Source organism: Schistocerca cancellata, chromosome 7 (genome assembly GCF_023864275.1).
Source record: "Schistocerca cancellata isolate TAMUIC-IGC-003103 chromosome 7, iqSchCanc2.1, whole genome shotgun sequence".
Taxonomy (NCBI): domain Eukaryota; kingdom Metazoa; phylum Arthropoda; class Insecta; order Orthoptera; family Acrididae; genus Schistocerca; species Schistocerca cancellata.
Window position 1 is genome coordinate 586,191,235 of NC_064632.1, and position 21,281 is coordinate 586,212,515.

Here is a 21,281-nt window from a genome sequence, read left to right on the forward strand (position 1 = left end):
ATGAAAATGTTACTGCTGTATTTTTGTACTTGTACTACAGCAAATAAAACTTAGTGGTTTTGTGTTGGCAGCGCTTGGAACAGAAGCTTTCTTAATTCAAAGACGAATTAAACCCACTGACATGCAATGAATGAAATCCATCAAAATGACATGAATAACATTCAGTCACACAAAATGCTGTGAATGAAATATATATTTTGATTCCAAAGTCATGTCCTCTAGGACAAAGTCTGCGTTGGTGTCTGAATACCCTTGGCCACAAGTCGTATTCAGGCATACGAAGCAAAATAGTGCAAATAACATGACCTCTAAAATGCACACTTTGAGCGCCATAACCACTTCTTCAGCAGATATATATATTTCGTATGGCATATACATATTTACAAACATATACAAGTTTAGACCTCAATCTATGAGTAACATTATTATTATTACAGATGGACGTCGAGTGTCCTTAACCACTTCACAGCTTCCTCAGTGGCCTGATGGATCTCCTCTATTGAACCACTGAACCTTCGAAGTGGGCAGTCCATAACGATATGGCTGATGGTCTGAGGCACGTCTGCACAGTCGCAGAAAGGGCTGTCACCAATCTTCCACTTGTGCTTCCAAAACTTCCTTCTGCCATGTTGCGTTCTTATCCGGTTAAGTGATGTCCAGATTTTTCTGGGTTGGTTGAAACCAAGGGGTTGCTTGGTTGGGTCCGAGTCCAGTCCAGATATGTCTGGGTTTGAAGAGAGGCAGTCGCTGCGCCAAGCCTCACTTACTGTAAACTGATCTTGGGCCATCTTCTTTCCTGGAACCCAAGAAGGGTCCCGTGATTTCAGCCTGAGATCTTTATGTGGACAGTCTTCATGTACTGGTAAGGGAGGGCTGTCACAACATTTATGCCAGTGTTTATTCAGTGCTAATGCTCTTCAGAGATGAGGAGGTGGAATGTTAGAAAGTACCGGTAGCCACTTCTGAGGTGTAGACTGGACAGTGCCTGACATAATCCCCATTGCGTCATTCAGCTGGACATCTACCTTTTTTGTATGGGTACTGTTAAGCCATACTGGACTGCAGTATTCAGCTGCTAGTTATACTAGGGCAAGTGCTGTGGTCCTGAAAGTAGATGCAGTGGGTCCGCAGCGCGTTCCTGTGAGTTTTTGTAGGATGTTGTTACGGCCTTTGATTTTAGCAGATGTTTTGCTTGGATGTGCACTGTAGGTCAAGGATCTTCTTCAGTAGAAGAGATGTGTTTCACAGTGATTTTAGCAGATGTTTTGCTTGGATGTGCACTGTAGGTCAAGGATCTTCTTCAGTAGAAGAGATGTGTTTCACAGTAGCCAAGATGAACAATTGGTCATAGCTGTTAAGGTATGTACTTTAGAGCCCATTTTACACTGGACTATTTTTTTTTTATTGTTTCGGGTCATACTCCCACATTTAAAAATATGGAATGAAAAGACCTTGCAGTAGAAGAGATTTGTTTCACAGTATCGAAGAACAGCTCATACCTCTTAAGGTACGCATTCCTGGGCCCATTTCCTTCTGAGACAGGACACCATATATATTTTGCAAAGTAAACCATCATAATACCGTGTATTTGTCCTTCTGGTGAACCACTTTTATTTGTTCGGAAATAATAACAGGATATATCCGTAATAGGCTCGGAGCCGTAATGAGATAGCCAGTGAAAATATATATTACTGAACTCGCCGGCAATCAGAGCAATTCGCAGATAACCTCTTTTATTAGTCACGAAGTACTCATTACTCGTAGATTATAGTACGAGCCTACTTCAATGATACTTGTAATATCTCTTTATATTCGATGAATTATTCTGATACAATTCTACCCTTGAATGACGTTTACTAATTTTCTATCTTCATACTCGCAGAATCCATGCGAAAAGTAGTTCATACAATAGCTATGCCATGAGCGCATAAGTATTCTTTGTAGTACTCTCTCTGGTGGTTGTTAAAAAAAAAAAAAGAAAAAGAAAAAAGCTTCCGAGATTGTCTTCGTGCCGATTAGCCTGAGCTTGGTTTAGAAGAACTGTAATCTGATTATTGAGATTTATCACAGAAGATAACTGATACGAACTGTACGATTAAAAAGGAAATATATATATATATATATATATATATATATATATATATATATATATATATATATATTGCTCCTTCATACCAAAGGTGTGTATTTGACATTTGAGAATTAATTATATTTATCGATATATTGCGTAGTTGTTAATCAGAAGGGAACTTCCGAAAGACTGGATACGAACCTGCATTTAATAAGCCAAGAGCTCCATTACTTCTTCGGAAGGTTAAACTTCATCAAAGCCAAATATCCGCTTGATCTGAGGTTTCCCGACTGATTATACAACGGTCCCAAAATTACGAGGCATTTTATTTGTACAGATTAGCAGACTGCCGCAAAGCACGAGCCTGCAGAGAAGAAGAATCATCGCCCGATTTCATTCTAACAAGTAAAATTTCAGAATCATTTTGAGTGACTGAGCTATGACTGTGTTTCCTATCATGAATGATTGATTGCTCGAACGAATTGAGAGCTACAGAATTACGTAGATAGGAGGAAAAATTACATACTCAGCGTCCGTAAGCGTACTTCAGTGATAACACTTCCAGCCATCACATTTCATTCAATTCATCCTCATTGTTGCTTCGATTTCAGATGAGTAAACGCAATCCAGATTTATTTAGTTCTTCTTCCCAGACATTTTACACAAGCAGGCGAGTTTGCTTTGTATCCGATGTTCTTAGTTAATCTAAATTTCTTACGACGGTGAGTCAAATAAAAACCTTAAATATTTTTTTAAAATATTATTTATTGTGCAGAAGTGGTACAAAGCTGTATCACTTTTCAACATAATCTCAATGCAAGTCTTGCAGCGCTTATAAAGCGCATAAATTTCTTTAGAAAAAACTTCTTTAGGTAGTCCGCGCAACCACACATGCACCGCGTGGCGTACCTCTTCATCAGAACGGAACTACTTTCCTCCCATTGAATCTTTGAGTTGTCCGAACTTATGGAAATCACTTGGTGATGAGGAATGGCGACATTCCGTGCTCGCTCTCTTCGTATCCGGTTGGTGGAAGTGGACCCAGGTTTCGTCCCCAGTAACGATTCTTGCAAGGAAGCCGTCACCTTCTCGTTCAAAGCGCCGAAGAAGTTCTTCACAAGCAGCAACACGTCGTTCTCTCATTTCAGGAGTCAGCTGCCGTGGCACCCATCCTGCAGACACTTTGTGAAACTGTAGCACGTCATGCACAAAGTGGTGTGCTGACCCACGACTAATCTGTAAGCATGCTGCAATGTCATTCAGTGTAACTCGGCGATTTTCCTTTACTATGGCTTCAACCGCTGCAATGTTCTGTGGAGTCACAACTCGTTGTGCCTGACCTGGACGAGGAGCATCTTCCACCGAAGTCACACCATTTGCGAACTTGCTACTCCATTCGTAAACTTTCTGCTGTGACAAACATGCATCACCGTACTGAACCTTCATTCGTCGATGAATTTCAGTAGTTTTCACACCTTCACTACGCAAAAACCGAATAACAGAACGCTGTTCTTCCCTGATGCAAGTCGCAAGTGGGGCGGCCACTGATACTGCGACGGTATGTGTGCATCTGCACCAGGCCCCCACAACCACACGAGTGGTCGACTGTGAAGAGCGGACAAATTGAATAGCTGGGCGGCGGCCATTAGAGTGGTAAACTGACACAAGGAGTTCTAATGTTTATACATCGTTTTTGGTTATAAAATGCCTTCCCTTGAGTTAGGTCACAAACATAATGCATCATTTAAATACGTTACTACAATATACTTTTCAATTTATGAACAAACAGCAACTAGTCACTGTTTATGAATTTGTCTTACGTACTACATGGAATCTGCCATTGCTAAAAGTTATGTACTGGACCCCTAGCATTTTTCGTAGTTCATTTACGATAGATGTACGCAAAATGCATCAAAATACTCAAAGATCTGCCCACTATATTAATAGATATTTTCTGACTCTACCTTGCTTTAGATCTTATGACGAGAAGTGCGTTATATATGGCATAGTGTTTTGGCAACTCACGACCAAATTATCAAGTTTCACATCTTCAACTTTTATAGTCCTGTCTTCCTCACTATGGCACTAAAATTGTGTTTTATTCAGTTTCTGTCAGACGGTCCATAAGTAAAAATTATTAATATACCGTAATATCAAGTTTCAACCGAACCTAGACCATGAAAACACTACCGATCAGCCAACTTTCTACAAAATGATCAGAACATATAAAATGGTATTCTGTCGGTCGGAAATCTTGCCTCCTGACAGCGTGTAACCATTTTTGTAACAGCTGTGGTTTTGAGAAAGGAAACCTGCAAATAGATGCACAGACATTATGCTAATACCGTGTTACAAAAACATTTATTAAGCAAGTGCACTGACATACAAAACAACTTAAAATATTCACATACCTGTGAAATGTAATATTCGTTCCTTTATCGAATTTATTTGTACAATTAATCGCTCCACAACTCTTCACAATTGTACTTTTTGTGATTGGAATGTACAGACAGTAGAATTACGAGTAACAAATACTGTATGTACGCCCCAACAAATATACAACGTTGAATCAGGGTCTTCATAAACAACAATATTACACAACACATCAGACTACAGCCACTATAATGGCGTCCAGACGAAGGTTCAAATTATCCCGCGACTGCAGCGCCATAAGTGAGTCTAGTTATTTTTACAAAGTCTTTGATCTGCACTATGCTGCCACCTACAGGCCATTCTGCACGCTGTTTGTAGCACGCTTACCAACTTACAGGATAACGGAGCAAACTTTCGAGTTGTTATTACAAATTTAAAGTTTTCATTTGACTCACCCTCGTACGTTACACGGATATAACTGCCGGTACACACGTGGTGCAACCTTTTTCTTTCCCCTTCAAATACTAGTTTCTATTTCAACTACTGTATGTTTGTACCCTGAATACAACTCGTACTAACTCCCAGGTATCTTGCCTAGTGTACAATGAACGACCTTCACTCTTCAGTCCCAGAGAAGTGTGACATGCGTAGGCGCGCATGAATCAGAAGGCGGGCGCAGATAACGCAGGCCAGTCGAAAGGCGGACGACGATACGTGAGCCAGCTGATAAGCGCGCGCGGAAACAAGGGGCGCGACCCTCGCCCAAACTTCGACGTCTGACCGCGACGGTCACAGCTGCGCACCGCGCCTGCTTCAGACAGCGTTACCGCAGCACACAGGACAGTCGAAACAGGTGCATCACGAAACAGTTCTGTAGTAAAAGCTCGCACAGCGACTTGAGGGCCCCAGTACCAGCTGAAATCTTAAAATTTTAATTTTTTCATTGATCTTAATGTACGGTTTTTCCCCTTTCCAGTATTACAAAATACGTATATACAAGGTGATTCAAAAAGAATACCACAACTTTAAAAATGTGTATTTAATGAAAGAAACATAATATAACCTTCTGTTATACATCATTACAAAGAGTATTTAAAAAGGTTTTTTTTCACTCAAAAACAAGTTCAGAGATGTTGAATATGGCCGCCTCCAGACACTCGAGCAATATCAACCCGATACTCCAACTCGTTCCACACTCTCTGTAGCATATCAGGCGTAACAGTTTGGATAGCTGCTGTTATTTCTCGTTTCAAATAATCAATGGTGGCTGGGAGAGGTGGCCGAAACACCATATCCTTAACATACCCCCATAAGAAAAAATCGCAGGGGGTAAGATCAGGGCTTCTTGGAGGCCAGTGATGAAGTGCTCTGTCACGGGCTGCCTGGCGGCCGATCCATCGCCTCGGGTAGTTGACGTTCAGGTTTCATAACTAACCTTTTTCGTAGGACTCTCCATACAGTTGATTGTGGAATTTGCAGCTCTCTCCTAGCTCTGCGAGTCGATTTTCCTGGGCTGCGAACAAATGCTTGCTGGATGCGTGCTACATTTTCATCACTCGTTCTCGGCCGTCCAGAACTTTTCCCTTTGCACAAACACCCATTCTCTGTAAACTGTTTATACCAACGTTTAATACACCACCTATCAGGAGGTTTAACACCATACTTCGTTCGAAATGCACGCTGAACAACTGTCGTCGATTCACTTCTGCCGTACTCAATAACACAAAAAGCTTTCTGTTGAGCGGTCGCCATCTTAGCATCAACTGACGCTGACGCCTAGTCAACAGCGCCTCAAGCGAACAAATGTACAACTAAATGAAACTTTATAGCTCCCTTAATTCGCCGACAGATAGTGCTTAGCTCTGCCTTTTGTCGTTGCAGAGTTTTAAATTCCTAAAGTTGTGGTATTCTTTTTGAATCACCCTGTATTATTGCCTTATTTCTGGTTTATTCATTCATTTAAAAAAACACTGTGTTGGCGTGACCATTTTCCATGAATCTGCACAGTTAAAGAAGGAAGATTCACTTATTGTTTAGGAGATGGGAATCCAAAAGCTTTCAAAGCAGTTGAGGAAGAGAAGCCATACGGGGGAAAAGTATCACTAAACTGTAGTGCACCGGTCGTGTACAAAACCGACGACTCAAAACTGCCTACAAGGGAAAAAAATTGGAAGATGGCATAGGATCAGATGGCAGGAACAGTCACACAGAATCTATCCTACATACACTACTGGCCATTAAAATTGCTACAACACGAAGATGACGTGCTACAGACGCGAAATTTAACCGACAGGAAGAATATGCTGTGATATGCAAACGATTAGCTTTTCAGAGCATTCACACAAGGTTGGCGCCGGTGGCGACACCTACAACGGGCTGACATGAGGAAAGTTTCCAACCGATTTCTCATACACAAACATCAGTTGGCCGGCGTTGCCTGGTGAAACGTTGTTGTGATGCTTCGTGTAAGGAGGAGAAACGCGTACCATCACGTTTCCGACTTTGATAAAGGTCGGATTGTAGTCTATCGCGATTGCGCTTCATCGTACCGCGACATTGCTGCTCGCGTTGGTCGAGATCCAATGACTGTTAGCAGAATATGGAATTGGTGGGTTCAGGAGGGTAATACGGAACGCCGTGCTGGATCGCAACGGCCTCGTATCACTAGCAGTCGAGATGACAGGCATCTTACCCGCATGGCTGTAACGGATCGTGCAGTCACGTCTCGATCCCCGAGTCAACAGATGGGGACGTTTGCAAGACAACAACCATCTGCACGAACAGTTCGACGACGTTTGCCGCAGCATGGACTATCAGCTCGGAGACCATGGCTGGGGTTACCCTTGACGCTGCATCACAGACAGGAGCGCCTGCGATGGTGTACTCAACGACGAACCTGGGTGCACGAATGGCAAAACGTCATTTTTTCGGAAGAATCCAGGTTCTGTTTACAGCATCATCATGGTCGCATCAGTGTTTGGCGACATCGCGGTGAACGCAGATTGGAAGCATGTATTCGTCATCGCCATACTGGCGTATCACCCGGCGTGATGGTATGGGGCGCCATTGGTTACACGTCTCGGTCACCTCTTGTTTGCATTGACGGCACTTTGAACAGTGGACGTTACATTTCAGATGTGTTACGACCCGTGGCTCTACCCTTCATTTGATCCCTGCGAAACCCTACATTTCAGCAGGATAATGCATGACCGCATGTTGTAGGTCCTGTACGGGCCTTTCTGGCTACAGAAATTGTTCGACTGCTGCCCTGGCCAGCACATTCTCCAGATCTCTCACCAACTGAAAACGTCTGGTCAATGGTGACCGAGTAACTGGCTCGTCACAATACGCCAGTCACCACTCTTGATGAATTGTGGTATCGAATCTGCATGGGCAGCTGTACCTGGACACGCCATCCAAGATCTGTTTGACCCAATGCCCAGGGGTATCAAGGCCGTTATTAGGGCCAGAGGTGGTTGTTCTGGGTACTGATTTCTCAGGATCTATGCACCCAAATTGCATGAGAATGTAATGACATGGTAGATCTACTATAATATATTTGTCCAATGAATACCTTTTATCATCTGCATTTCTCCTTAGTGTAGCAATTTTAATGGCCAGTAGTGTAAAATCCGAAATTAATATGGGATGGCCATCAACCAAATTTCAGTAGTGTAGAAGATACGAGAAAAGCTACATGCACAATTCTGTTTCACCTCTCAACAGACGAGAAACCCATTCATGGCACATGCCTTCCAGGAAGTGATCCATGGTACAAAAATAACAGACCACAGAAAAATGATGAGAAATTTATTCACAAACCAACTGTACCTTTTAACATTGAAAGAAGCTTTCAGAAATCTGTCGGATGTAAGACTAATGAAAAAATCTAATATTCTATTGTCTGTCTTATTCTGAATTACTATGGAAGATTCCTTCGGACATGCATGCTGGCACTGCAGCGACTACAGCTGTTATGAAATTCTCGGTTGAGAATTTGGACAATCATCAGCTCTATAATGAAATGATGACATTGAAAAGCTGTACCGGACCGGGACTCGAACCCGGATTTCCTGCTTATCGCGATCGGTCGCCTTACCATTCGGGTATCCGTGCTCGACTCACAGCCACACCCAAACTTCCGTACGTCGTCAACCATGCGTCTACAACCTGCACTCGTACATCTCTTATGTATATTCCCACACAGGGGACTCGTTTCACTTGAAAACATCTTACCCAGTGTCGGCGAATACAGTTCGCTGTTCGTTCGGTGACATGCATGCACGTCCAAAGGAACCTTGCATCGTAATTCAGAATAACACAGGCACTGCAATGTCGTATTTATCCGCCGACACCGGGCAAGTCACTTTCAAGTAAAATATCTCCCCTGTATAGGAATATACATAATGGATGTTCTAGTACTGGTTGTAGACACATGATTGGCAGCTCACTGAAGTTTGGATATGGCTGTTAGTCATGCTCAGGTAGCCAAATGGTAAGGCCACAATAGTGGCGTAATGGCGGTAAAAAGCCAACTTTTATATCAAACTGACATCAAAATAATTTATTGATCAATTAATTACCCCAACCCCCACTCATGGATGATGCCATCGGTTTTCCCCTGCCGGTACGTGGGTCTCTGCCCCCTCCCCTCCACTCCCCTGGGTTCACCTTTCCCCTCCTGCCATATGGGTGGAAATTTCGAATGTTAGTGGAATCATGAATTTTTGTAGGAAATTCAAAAAATGATGGAAGTTCGAAAACGGATGGAATTTCTTTCTCCCATGGCTTTCCAGATGCCCCACCTCACTCTCCACACAGGTATTGATGGAAAACTCAAAATAATGGTACCCTTTCTGGGACTCAAAACCTGGTCCTTCTGGGTGGAAAGCCCAAATACACCTCCCCTCCCGCCCTCTCCCCCCCCCCCCCCCCCCACACACACACAGGAAAACTATCCAGCAGCAGGAGAGGAAGTTTAGGTCGGTATACTTTATTTTTGTTGAGTGAGAAACGGAAGTCAGATCCTACTTTATGACCTAATTACACAAGGAGTGCCTAAAACTGTAATACAGATAAAAATTGATGATTTCATACTAGTGTTTTCCTGCTGGGAAAGAAAGAATTCACACTACCACTCAAATTTAATGGCAGTCATACTCAACCTCTACATAGCCCCTTCACCTACAAAGTCCTGGAAAAATGCTGGAGTGAAAGGTACTATCTCTATTTTTGGTGGGAAACGTGTTCAACTGATGAGATGTTGGAATTGGACAGAGAGGAGTTTAAAACTGTATTACCTGTAAGCATAGAGCTGAGGACTGTGTTCATCGCTGATGTCAGAGTTCGCTACAGACGCCTCCCGATGCCTTGTTAGACAAAACAGCCTGCAACCCAGGTGCTCGAAATTCAAATAAACGCACCTCTCTTTATTTTTCGACAACTTCGCCCTATTCTACTGCCCCAGAGTGGTTCCCTTGGTATAGCTGCTACGTAACTTGCACGCAGTAAGAAGGGACAGGGCAGCAAACCATCACTGACGTGTTAGGTAGGCCAATAAACACTACCACAACTGAAAAAAAATGCCTCACTGTTCTAATTACACAGCAAAATTGTCATGGAGAAAACCTTCAAAAGGTCATAATGTAGCACATGTACTGACAATTGGGAAAAATTACCATAACAACACAACTATTACAAAACCCGACCCCGAAAGATCACACCAGGATACACGGTAGGCAGATGCATGTGTGTTCCCCTCGATGTGCGGTCACAAAGTAAGCAGCTTGGAGCCAGTCTTACCTCCCCGTACCACCCCTCATCCCTCCTACTCCTCACCATAGGTAGCTATACAGGCCTGTTCTATTCTGTTGCTGATGGTTCACAAGGAGATTCATCTGGTGACAGTGGTATACTGTCTCCTGCCAGCGTAAATCAGTCACAGATGAACAAATGACTCAAGAAGAGGGCACTTCTTGCAAGCTGTTAAACGAATTTCCCAGAAAGACAGTCGGCCCCTGGAACAACAACGAAATTCACGACAACTCTCCAGATTGCTTTTTCTAACGTTGCCTGGTTGGGAAACGGGCAGCGCCAGCCACTTCTACGTACTGCCGTGCAACCGGCGCCGGCGTTCAGGGCCTTCGACCAGCCGCAGTCAGAGTGTCCCTCCCTCCCCTGTGGAGCACGAGCTAGTCCGGACGGTCGGTGGGCCACAGCACAGAGCGATACAGACGATGGCTATCCCAACCGCATGTTGGCTGTCTAACAGAGCAGCTGCGCCCCACTCCCCCTGCAGCGACCAATTACTTCCACTGGCCCACAACCTCCTCTGAGGGAAAACATTTCGGTGTAACACTTTTAATTAACATCAATGCACTTCTTATAAGCGAGCATCACTTTAAAAAATCACACACACAATTGCAGCAACAATAAAAAACGGTCTTTTTCCACGAAAATAGGCGCAGTCCATTTTCTTTTAGATTTACGTGCACAATCAATGTAGTTTGAAAGCATTCGTTGTATTCAAATTATAAATTGTCATGCATTACATTTTGCAAGCAATTAAAGGTTTTTACATGGATAGTCAGGCAGCATTTAGAGTTGACGGTAAATTGAGTTCATGGATCAGAGTAGTTTCAGGGGTAAGACAAGGCTGCAACCTGTCTCCACTGTTGTTCGTATTATTTATGGATCATATGTTGGAAACAATAGACTGGCTGGGTGAGATTAAGATATGTGAAGACAAAATAAGCAGTCTTGCATATGCGGATGACTTAGTTGTGATGGCAGATTCGATTAAAAGTTTGCAAAGTAATATTTCAGAGCTAGATCAGAAATGTAAGGACTACGGTATGAAGATTAGCATCTCCAAAACGAAAGTAATGTCAGTGGGAAAGAAATATAAACGGATTGAGTGCCAAATAGGAGGAACAAAGTTAGAACAAGTGGACGGTTTCAAGTACTTAGGATGCATATTCTCACAGGATGGCAACATAGTGAAAGAACTGGAACCTAGGTGTAGCAAAGCTAATGCAGTGAGCGCTCAGCTACGATCTACTCTCTTTTGCAAGAAGGAAGTCAGTACCAAGACTAAGTTATCTGTGCACCGTTCAATCTTTCGACCAACTTTGTTGTATGGGAGCGAAAGCTGGGTGGATTCAGGTTACCTTATCAACAAGGTTGAGGTTACGGATATGAAAGTAGCTAGGATGATTGCAGGCACTAGTAGATGGGAACAATGGCAGGAGGGTGTTCACAATGAGGAAATCAAAGAAAAACTGGGAATGAACTCTATAGATGTAGCAGTCAGGACGAACAGGCTTAGATGGTGGGGTCATGTTACACGCATGGGAGAAGCAAGGTTACCCAAGAGACTCATGGATTCAGCAGTAGAGGCTAGGAGGAGTCGGGGCAGACCGAGGAGAAGGTACCTGGATTCGGTTAAGAATGATTTTGAAGTAATAGGTTTAACATCAGAAGAGGCACCAATGTTAGCACTGAATAGGGGATCATGGAGGAACTGTATAAGGGGGGCTATGCTCCAGACTGAACGCCGAAAGGCATAATCAATCTTAAATGATGATGATGATGATGCATTACATTCTTTTCAGATGACTGAATTATCAGTACAGAATGGAATCTTTACACTCATCCTTTTACGTTCGACTGCAGGATACGGTTAACATCTCTCTCCTCGCCTCCCGTTTTTTTAATTACTTTCTTTTTTTTTTACATCCAGCAACGTGAAAATAAACTACAGCACTGCCGCCAACTACAGATGACCAAACTGCAGAGGCCGAAGCACTATAGCAATACATCTGGCAGATATATTCACTTATCTCACATCTCCTACACATATCCACAATGCGTAAAATCAAACAAAAATTTCCACTATTTTGCTGCGAAAACTAGCGGTCACTGCAGAATGTCCTTGTTATCTTGAAACTTAAGTCGGATTAAAGAAAAAGTGAGAATGTCAATTCCGAAGAAAAAATCTATGTTTAGCGATTTCTTTCAGTTTCATGGACAAGATTAAATCGTTTGAGAGCGTCCCTTGCGTTCAAATCAGTGTTCGTAAATGAACTGCCCTACACGTGTGTATTACAAACATTTCAGCCTCATGAAATAACGTTACACAATACAACCTTTCACCCACTTGTTCACTTGCTCGAAAAAACAAAATCATTTTACATTCAGCAACAACAAGCTACAATTCGAGAGATTTTTGTTGATTTGGTACACTACGGTCGATCCCATTTTACTAGTGCAATGATAAATCATGCTGGCATTTACGAAACGTAAAAAACAAATTCTCAGAGCATGCTTTGTCACAGAACCTACGTCCTGACATCTCACATTTTTGCTTCTTAACTCGCCTCTACCAATCTGTATGTAAAATTGCTGCCATCCAGCAGACCATCTACATCTACATCTACATCCATACTCCGCAAGCCACCTGACGGTGTGTGGCGGAGGGTACCTTGAGTACCTCTATCGGTTCTCCCTTCTATTCCAGTCTCGTATTGTTCGTGGAAAGAAGGATTGTCGGTATGCCTCTGTGTGGGCTCTAATCTCTCTGATTTTATCCTCGTGGTCTCTTCGCGAGATATACGTAGGAGGGAGCAATATACTGCTTGACTCTTCGGTGAAGGTATGTTCTCGAAACTTTGACAAAAGCCCGTACCGAGCTACTGAGCGTCTCTCCTGCAGAGTCTTCCACTGGAGTTTATCTATCATCTCCGTAATGCTTTCGCGATTACTAAATGATCCTGTAACGAAGCGCGCTGCTCTCCGTTGGATCTTCTCTATATCTTCTATCAACCCCATCTGGTACGGATCCCACACTGCTGAGCAGTATTCAAGCAGTGGGCGAACAAGCGTACTGTAACCTACTTCCTTTGTTTTCGGATTGCATTTCCTTAGTATTCTTCCAATGAATCTCAGTCTGGCATCTGCTTTACCGACGATCAACATTATATGATCATTCCATTTTAAATCACTCCTAATGCGTACTCCCAGATAATTTATGGTATTAACTGCTTCCAGTTGCTGACCTGCTATTTTGCAGCTAAATGATAAAGGATCTATCTTTCTGTGTATTCGCAGCACATTACACCATGCGTCAATTCGCTGCAGATCCTCCTGCATTTCAGTACAATTTTCCATTGTTACAACCTCTCGATACACCACAGCATCATCTGCAAAAAGCCTCAGTGAACTTCCGATGTCATCCACCAGGTCATTTATGTATATTGTGAATAGCAACGGTCCTATGACACTCCCCTGCGGCACACCTGAAATCACTCTTACTTCGGAAGACTTCTCTCCATTTGGAATGACATGCTGCGTCCTGTTATCTAGGAACTCCTCATTCCAATCACACAATTGGTCTGATAGTCCATATGCTCTTACTTTGTTCATTAAACGACTGTGGGGAACTGTATCGAACGCCTTGCGGAAGTCAAGAAACACGGCATCTACCTGTGAACCCGTGTCTATGGCCCCCTGAGTCTCGTGGACGAATAGCGTGAGCTGGGTTTCACATGACCGTCTTTTTCGAAACCCATGCTGATCCCTACAGAGTTGATTTCTAGTCTCTAGAAAAGTCATTATACTCGAACACAATACGTGTTCCAAAATTCTACAACTGATCGACGTTAGAGATATAGGTCTATAGTTCTGCACATCTGTTCGACGTCCCTTCTTGAAAACGGGGATGACCTGTGCCCTTTTCCAATCCTTTGGAACGCTACGCTCTTCTAGAGACCTACGGTACACCGCTGCAAGAAGGGGGGCAAGTTCCTTCGCGTATTCTGTGTAAAATTGAACTGGTATCCCATCAGGTATAGAGGCCTTTCCTCTTTTGAGCGATTTTAATTGTTTCTCTATCCCTCTGTCGTCCATTTCGATATCTACCATTTTGCCATCTGTGCGACAATCTAGAGAAGGAACTACAGTGCAATCTTCCTCTGTGAAGCAACTTTGGAAAAGTCATTTAGTATTTCGGCCTTTAGTCTGTCATCCTCTGTTTCAGTACCATTTTGGTCACAGAGTGTCTGGACATTTTGTTTTGATCCACCTACCGCTTTGACATAAGACCAAAATTTCTTAGGGTTTTCTGCCAAGTCAGTACATAGAACTTTACTTTCGAATTCATTGAACGCCTCTCGCATAGCCCTCCTCACACTACATTTCGCTTCGCGTAATTTTTTGTTTGTCTGAAAGGCTTTGGCTATGTTTATGTTTGCTGTGAAGTTCCCTTTGCTTCCGCAGCAGTTTTCTAACTCGGTTGTTGTACCACGGTGGCTCTTTTCCATCTCTTACGATCTTGCTTGGCACATACTCATCTAACGCATAATGTACGACGGTTTTGAACTTTGTCCACTGATCCTCAACACTATCTGTACTTGAGACAAAACTTTTGTGTTGAGCCAACAGGTACTCTGAAATCTGCTTTTTGTCACTTTTTCTAAACAGAAAAATCTTCCTACCCTTTTTAATATTCCTATTTACGGCTGAAATCATCGATGCCGTAACCGCTTTATGATCGCTGATTCCCTGTTCTGCGTTAACTTTTTTAGATAGTTCGGGTCTTTTTGTCACCAGGAGGTCTAATATGTTATCGCCACCAGTCGGTTCTCTGTTTAACTGCTCAAGGTAGTTTTCAGATAAAGCACTTAAAAAAATTTCACTGGATTCTTTGTCCCTGCCACCCGTTATGAACGTTTGAGTCTCCCAGTCTATATCCGGCAAATTAAAATCTCCACCCAGAACTATGACATGGTCGGGAAATCTACTCGAAATATTTTCCAAATTATCCTTCAGGTGCTCAGCCACAACAGCTGCTGAGCCAGGGGGCCTATAGAGACATCCAATTACCAAGTCTGAACCTGCTTTAACCGTGACCTTCACCCAAATCATTTTACATTTCGGATCTCCGTCAATTTCCTTCGATACTATTGCACTTCTTATCGCTTTAAACACGCCTCCCCCTTCACTGTCCAGCCTGTCTCTGCGGTATACATTCCAATCTGAGTTTAGGATTTCATTACTGTTTACGCTGCTGTTACACTGCCATCGTTCGCAATAGGAGCAGATTCTTGTGTTTTAGTTTCGTACGCAAGTTGGACATCTCAGAATAGGCTCTTCCACGCAATCTAATCACATGTCGGGAGAAACACTATCATTTATAGGTTCCACAAAGAGCTATAATTAAAGAGGTGGCTGCTTTATACAGTTATTAGAGATTATGAAGTCTGAAATAACACAGGAGTTGCAGTAATACATATTTTTAAACAAACACCGGCCGGAGTGGCCAAGCGGTTCTAGGCGCTTCAGTCTGGAAACGCGCGACCGCTACGGTCGCAGGTTCGAATCCTGCCTCGGGCATGGATGTGTGTGATGTCCTTAGGTTAGTTAGGTTTAAGTAGTTCTAAGTTCTAGGGGACTGATGACCTCAGCAGTTAAGTCCCATAGAGCTCAGAGCAATTTGAACCATTTTTTTAAACAAACAATCGTGACCTTAATAATAAAAACAGTCATGATTCCATGAAAATAGATATCGTCGATTTCTATTAGTTTTATGAGCAAAATCGGCGTGGTATGAGAGCATTCTGCATGTTCAAATTACAAATTTGTTGTTTCGGACAAGTGAACAAATGACGTGAAAGGCTGTATTCTGCAATGTTATTACACGAGTCTGAAATGTTTGTAATATGCATGTGTATGACAATTTATTTCCAGACACCGATTTGCATGCTAAGGGTGCTCTCAAACCATCTAATTTTCTCTATCAAACTTAAAGAAATCTTAGAAAGATAGAATTTTTCAGAGCTGAAACTCCCGTCTTTGTCACTCCTACGAAACTTCCAAAATAACAAGGACATTCTGCAGTAATCGCTAGTTTTCGCAGCAAAACAGTGGAAGTTTTTCTTCCGTTTTACTCACTGTGTACATGTAGAGGAGATGCGAGATAAGTAAATACATCTGTCAGATGTATCGCTATAGAGTTCCGACCTATGCAGTTTGGCCATCTGTTACTGACGGCAGTACTGTAATTGGTATTTTTCTTTTTTTTTTACGTCGTTGGATGTGACGAAGTAACGGGAGGCAGGGAGAGAGATGTTAACCGTATCCTGCAGTCGAACGTAAAAGAATGAGCGTTTAGGTGCCGTTCTATATTGATAATTCAGTCATCTAAAAAGACTGTAATGCTATCATACATGACAATCTATAATTTGAATACAAAGCATGCTCTCAAACTAAACCGATTTTGTTCATAAACCTAAAAGAAAATGGGCTGCGCCTATTTACGTGGAAAAAAGACTGTTTTTCCTTGTTGTCGTTGTTGTGTTGCAATGCAATACACGCTCGCTTATAAGAGAAGAGGTGCGTTGATGTTAAATACAGCTATCACACTGAAATGTGTTCCTTTGCAGAATGGCGACAGCAGACAGAATTGGTCGCGGCAGAGGGGGTGCAGCGCAGGTGCACTTTTAGACTGGCAACATGTGGTTGGTGTAGGTGTGTCATTTACTAGTATACCGCTCTCTTCTGTGGCTCGCTGACTATCTGGACCGCCTCTTGCTCTGCTGCAGTGGCTGGTCGAAGGCTCTGCATGCCGGGGTGGGTTGCACAGCAGCATACAGAAGCGATAACAGCTACCCGTTTCCCAACCAGCGGACATTATAGAAAGGAAACTGGAGAGTTATCCAAAATATTGTTGTTCTTCCAGGGAACAAGTCTTGGTGAGAATATGTTTAACAGCCTGTGGAAAGCGTCCTGTTCCTGAGTCTTTTGGCCAATTGTGACAGATCTCCGCCGGCAGGTGGATCTCTTTGTGGACCATCAGAAACAGAATAGAACGTGGCTTTATCTCTACCCATGGGGAGGTAAGTCTGGCTCTAAACTGGTTATTTTGTGACGGCACGTCGAGGAGAAAACATGTGCATTGCCTATCCTCTCTCCTGGTGCGATCTTTTGGGGTCAGTTTTTGTGTTATTATATTTTTCTCAATTCTTAGTACATTTGTTGCATTATGACACTTTATTTACGAGTGCTGGACTTTTTTTTTCGTGTGTAATTAGAATAGTCAAGCATTTTTCTTCAGTTGTGGTAGCACATTAGTGATGTTTAGCTGCCCTATCCCTTCTTACTATGTAGAAGTTATGTAGCAACTACACGAAGGGAACCTCTCAGGGGCAGTGGAATAGTACGAAGTTGTCGAGAAATGAAGAGAGCATCGTTTATATGAATTTCGAGCATCCTGGCTGCAGTTTGTTTGTCTAGCAATAGCAGGAGGCATCTGTAGGGAACTCCGACGTCAAACAGTGATAAAGTTCTCAGCTGTATGCTGAGAGATAATACACTTATTAAATTCATCTCTGTCCGATGACAACAGTTCATCATTTGAACACATTTCCCACCAAAAATAAAGTTAGTACCTTCCATTCCAGCCGTTTTCGCGCACTTTCTTGGTGAAGAGGCCATCTGAAGAGGCCATCCTATGTAGAGTTTTAGTATGTCTGTCGCTAATCTTAAGAGATAGTGTGATTTTTTTCCAGCAGGGTAACACCAGTTTTATAACACGCCAATTTTTGAGCGGTATTGCGATTTTAGGCATTCCTTGTGTAGCGCTATGCGTAGAGATTTCTAATTAGGTCCGATCTTCATGATTAATTACTAATCAGGACCGGTCTTTACTTCAGTTTCCTACCCAAGATAAATAAAGTACACCAACCTAACCTTCCTCTCCTGCAGTTGGACAGTTTCCCTGTGTAGGGGGTGTACTTGGACTTTCCACGCAGGTGGACCAGGGTTTGAGGATCAGAATGAGTACAGCCATTTTGAATGTCCCATCAGTTTCAATTTCTGGGTGCGACGGAGGGGGGGGGGGGGGGGGGGGGGAGACGGGTTGGGATGTCAGAAATCATTTGGAGAAAGAAATTTTCACCATTTTTGAAATAGCTACAATTTTATGAATTTGCCGCGAAAATACAGAATTCCCGCTAAAATTCGGAATTCCCGCGAGAGAGGGAGAGTCTGGGTGGGGGCGGAGACAGAACAGGGAGGGGGAGGGGCTGGGAACCCATGTGCTGGCTGAATAACGCTCATGATGTTATCTGGGCCTAGAGGTGTGAGGATAATTAAATGAACAATTGATTAATTTAGTATTAAAGTGATATCAAAATTGGCGTCGTACCGCCATTACCTCACTACTGGCTACTGCTCACAATGAGCAGGAAATCTGGGTTCGAGTTCTGGTCCGGCGCAAATTTCCATTGTCGTCATTCCATTTGTGCAGCTCAATGTTGTCCATATTCGCAACTGCAAGTACATTTCATGTATTAAAGAAATATCTCTATGGCGCACCCAGAATGCTAACGAGTCCATCAACAGTGTAATCTGGCCAGAATACCAAAGACAGTGTTTATGCCAGTTAGTACAATGCATTTTGGTGTCTTTGATTCAGTGGCAACGTTCAATGAAGGAAATATTGTAAGGTGTCAAGTCTTGAAAAGACTGCTAGAAACTGTCGGTTGTTTGACAGTCACAGAAATGTTAAATTTCGGTAACGAAACAGTTACAGTACCAGAGAGAGCTATTAGAGAACCTTGAAACCAAGGAAAGACAGTGCAGACAAGCAGGTGCAAGATGAGATGTAGCTGGAATGCATTGACAACATTAATGACTGTTTCCCATAAGCCGTATTTTTAAGACTTTGTTCCGATTTACACGATGCACTACTCTGATTATTGTATACATTTTAACACAAGGGTTTTCCTATTTTGTAAATCTGAAAGACGTTACACCCCTACTACACAGAAAAAGTAGACAGTTTCTTATTTTGAAGTCCACTTTTTACAAAAATAATTATTATCTTAAAACTAATCAATCTTTGTAGAAATGCTTATGTTATAGTGGTTAGAAATGTGCAAACTACAAGACATATTTTTTACAAATTTTTACTCCCAATAGTTTCTTCAAAAGTACCTTCCATATGAATGAATTTTACATTATCAGATGAAAAACAGCCGACCAGTTGCAAAGGATAAAGTAAACTTTACCTAGGTTTCAATAGGTTTAAACCTATCTTCTTCAGAAGACGGCCTGAGGAAAATGAACATCATGTTTTATATGAAAGGTATACACATAGGTCAAGTTTAGAGTTTAACATATATTAGGAGGCACTTGTGTTACAAAATATGAGATAAATTTCTTGTACTTACAGTATTACATTAACATGGCATGATACGTCGTTGCAATTTTTACAAACATCTCCATAGCTCCATTAGTTCAAATAAAATATAGCCCTACGAGTAGGGTTCGTCAAATAAATAAAATTAAGTACATGGAGGTCGGAGCGCGTATAAGCAACTGAGTAAAATCGGCCTGCGTGGTAGCAATGCGGCCAGGGCAGGTGGCGCTCATGTCGCGTACAATGTGCCGATTGGCGTACTGAAGCAACATGTAAAATATAAATATTAGTTGCGTCTTTAGAAGAAGTGACAGTGAACAAACTGAAAGCGTTTAACATTCCCATTATAACAATGTGGGAGCCTTAGAAATAGTAACGTAGAAACATATATCAAAAGGCAGGTGGCGCATACGCCATGAGTTACATACAGTGGCATATACAGCCAAAATAAAATTATATTACCACATTAGTGAAGCACACAGAACCATATAAGTCAAAACGTTAAGCATAAACAGTAATGGCATCTCAAGACATAAATTACGAAAACTGGTGCACAGTTTAGTTATTATACATTCACTGGGATCCGAGGCTTTAAGATAAGCGAGAATTACAAGCGGGCTAGTGTAGTGGCAGCCATACATCATGAGTAAATCACATTGCATAAAAGGTAGTGAGCTTAGAGATATAAAAGTGCATTATAGCTTCCTGAGGAAAAAGACTACTGAGGTTAACAACATTAAAGTTATGAATTAAATAATACGGGTTTAAAGCCTTCCAAAAATTGTCTACAGGCAAGGTTCAACTGATCGTTGAGTATATTGCCGTCTTTTAGCTCCAGATGTTTAAAAATAAATAGCTCTTCCCACAGATCTAATCTCCGTCCTTTAACTTGTCTGTGTAGGATAACCGTGTCTTCTAACTGTTTAGGCGTATGGCCGGCTAACCAGAGGTGTTCAGCAAAAGTAGAGTTGTGAACATTAGTTCCTTTTTTTCCTAATAGATGTTCTTTATATCGTGTTTTAACAGCTCTGCCTGTTTGACCAATATAATATGAGGGGCAGTTACTACAGGTTATTTTGTATACACCTGAATTAGAAAACCAATCGTTAGCAATTTCTACTGAATGTATAAGATTTCTTTTTAAACTGTTGTCTGTAGAAAAGGAGACGTTACAGTTATATTTTTTAGTTAGAAGACGTTTAATCCTATATGATATGTTACCCAAGAAAGGGATGGAAATAAATTTTTTAGTTTCTGTGGTATCAGTGGGGAGGTTATTACTCAAAGTCGAACAATTTTGGGAAGATTTCTTATTAAGCAGGTGATCGATCATGTTCTGGTTGTATCCATTATTAACAGCGATCGTTTTGATGACATTCAATTCTTTTTGTTGATCCGCAGGTGATAAAGGTGTGGTTACCATTCGGTGAATGGCGGAATGAAAAAATGCCAATTTATGCGATTTAGGATGAGTCGAGTCAGCAGGAATGACATTATCTGAATATGTTTCCTTGCGGAAGATATTGAAATGGAAGGTATTATCTTGTATAGAAATTGTTAAATCTAAGAAATTCAGTTCACGTTTATCATTTTGAAGTTCTTTAGTGAAGGAAATTTTTTCATGTAGACCATTGAAAG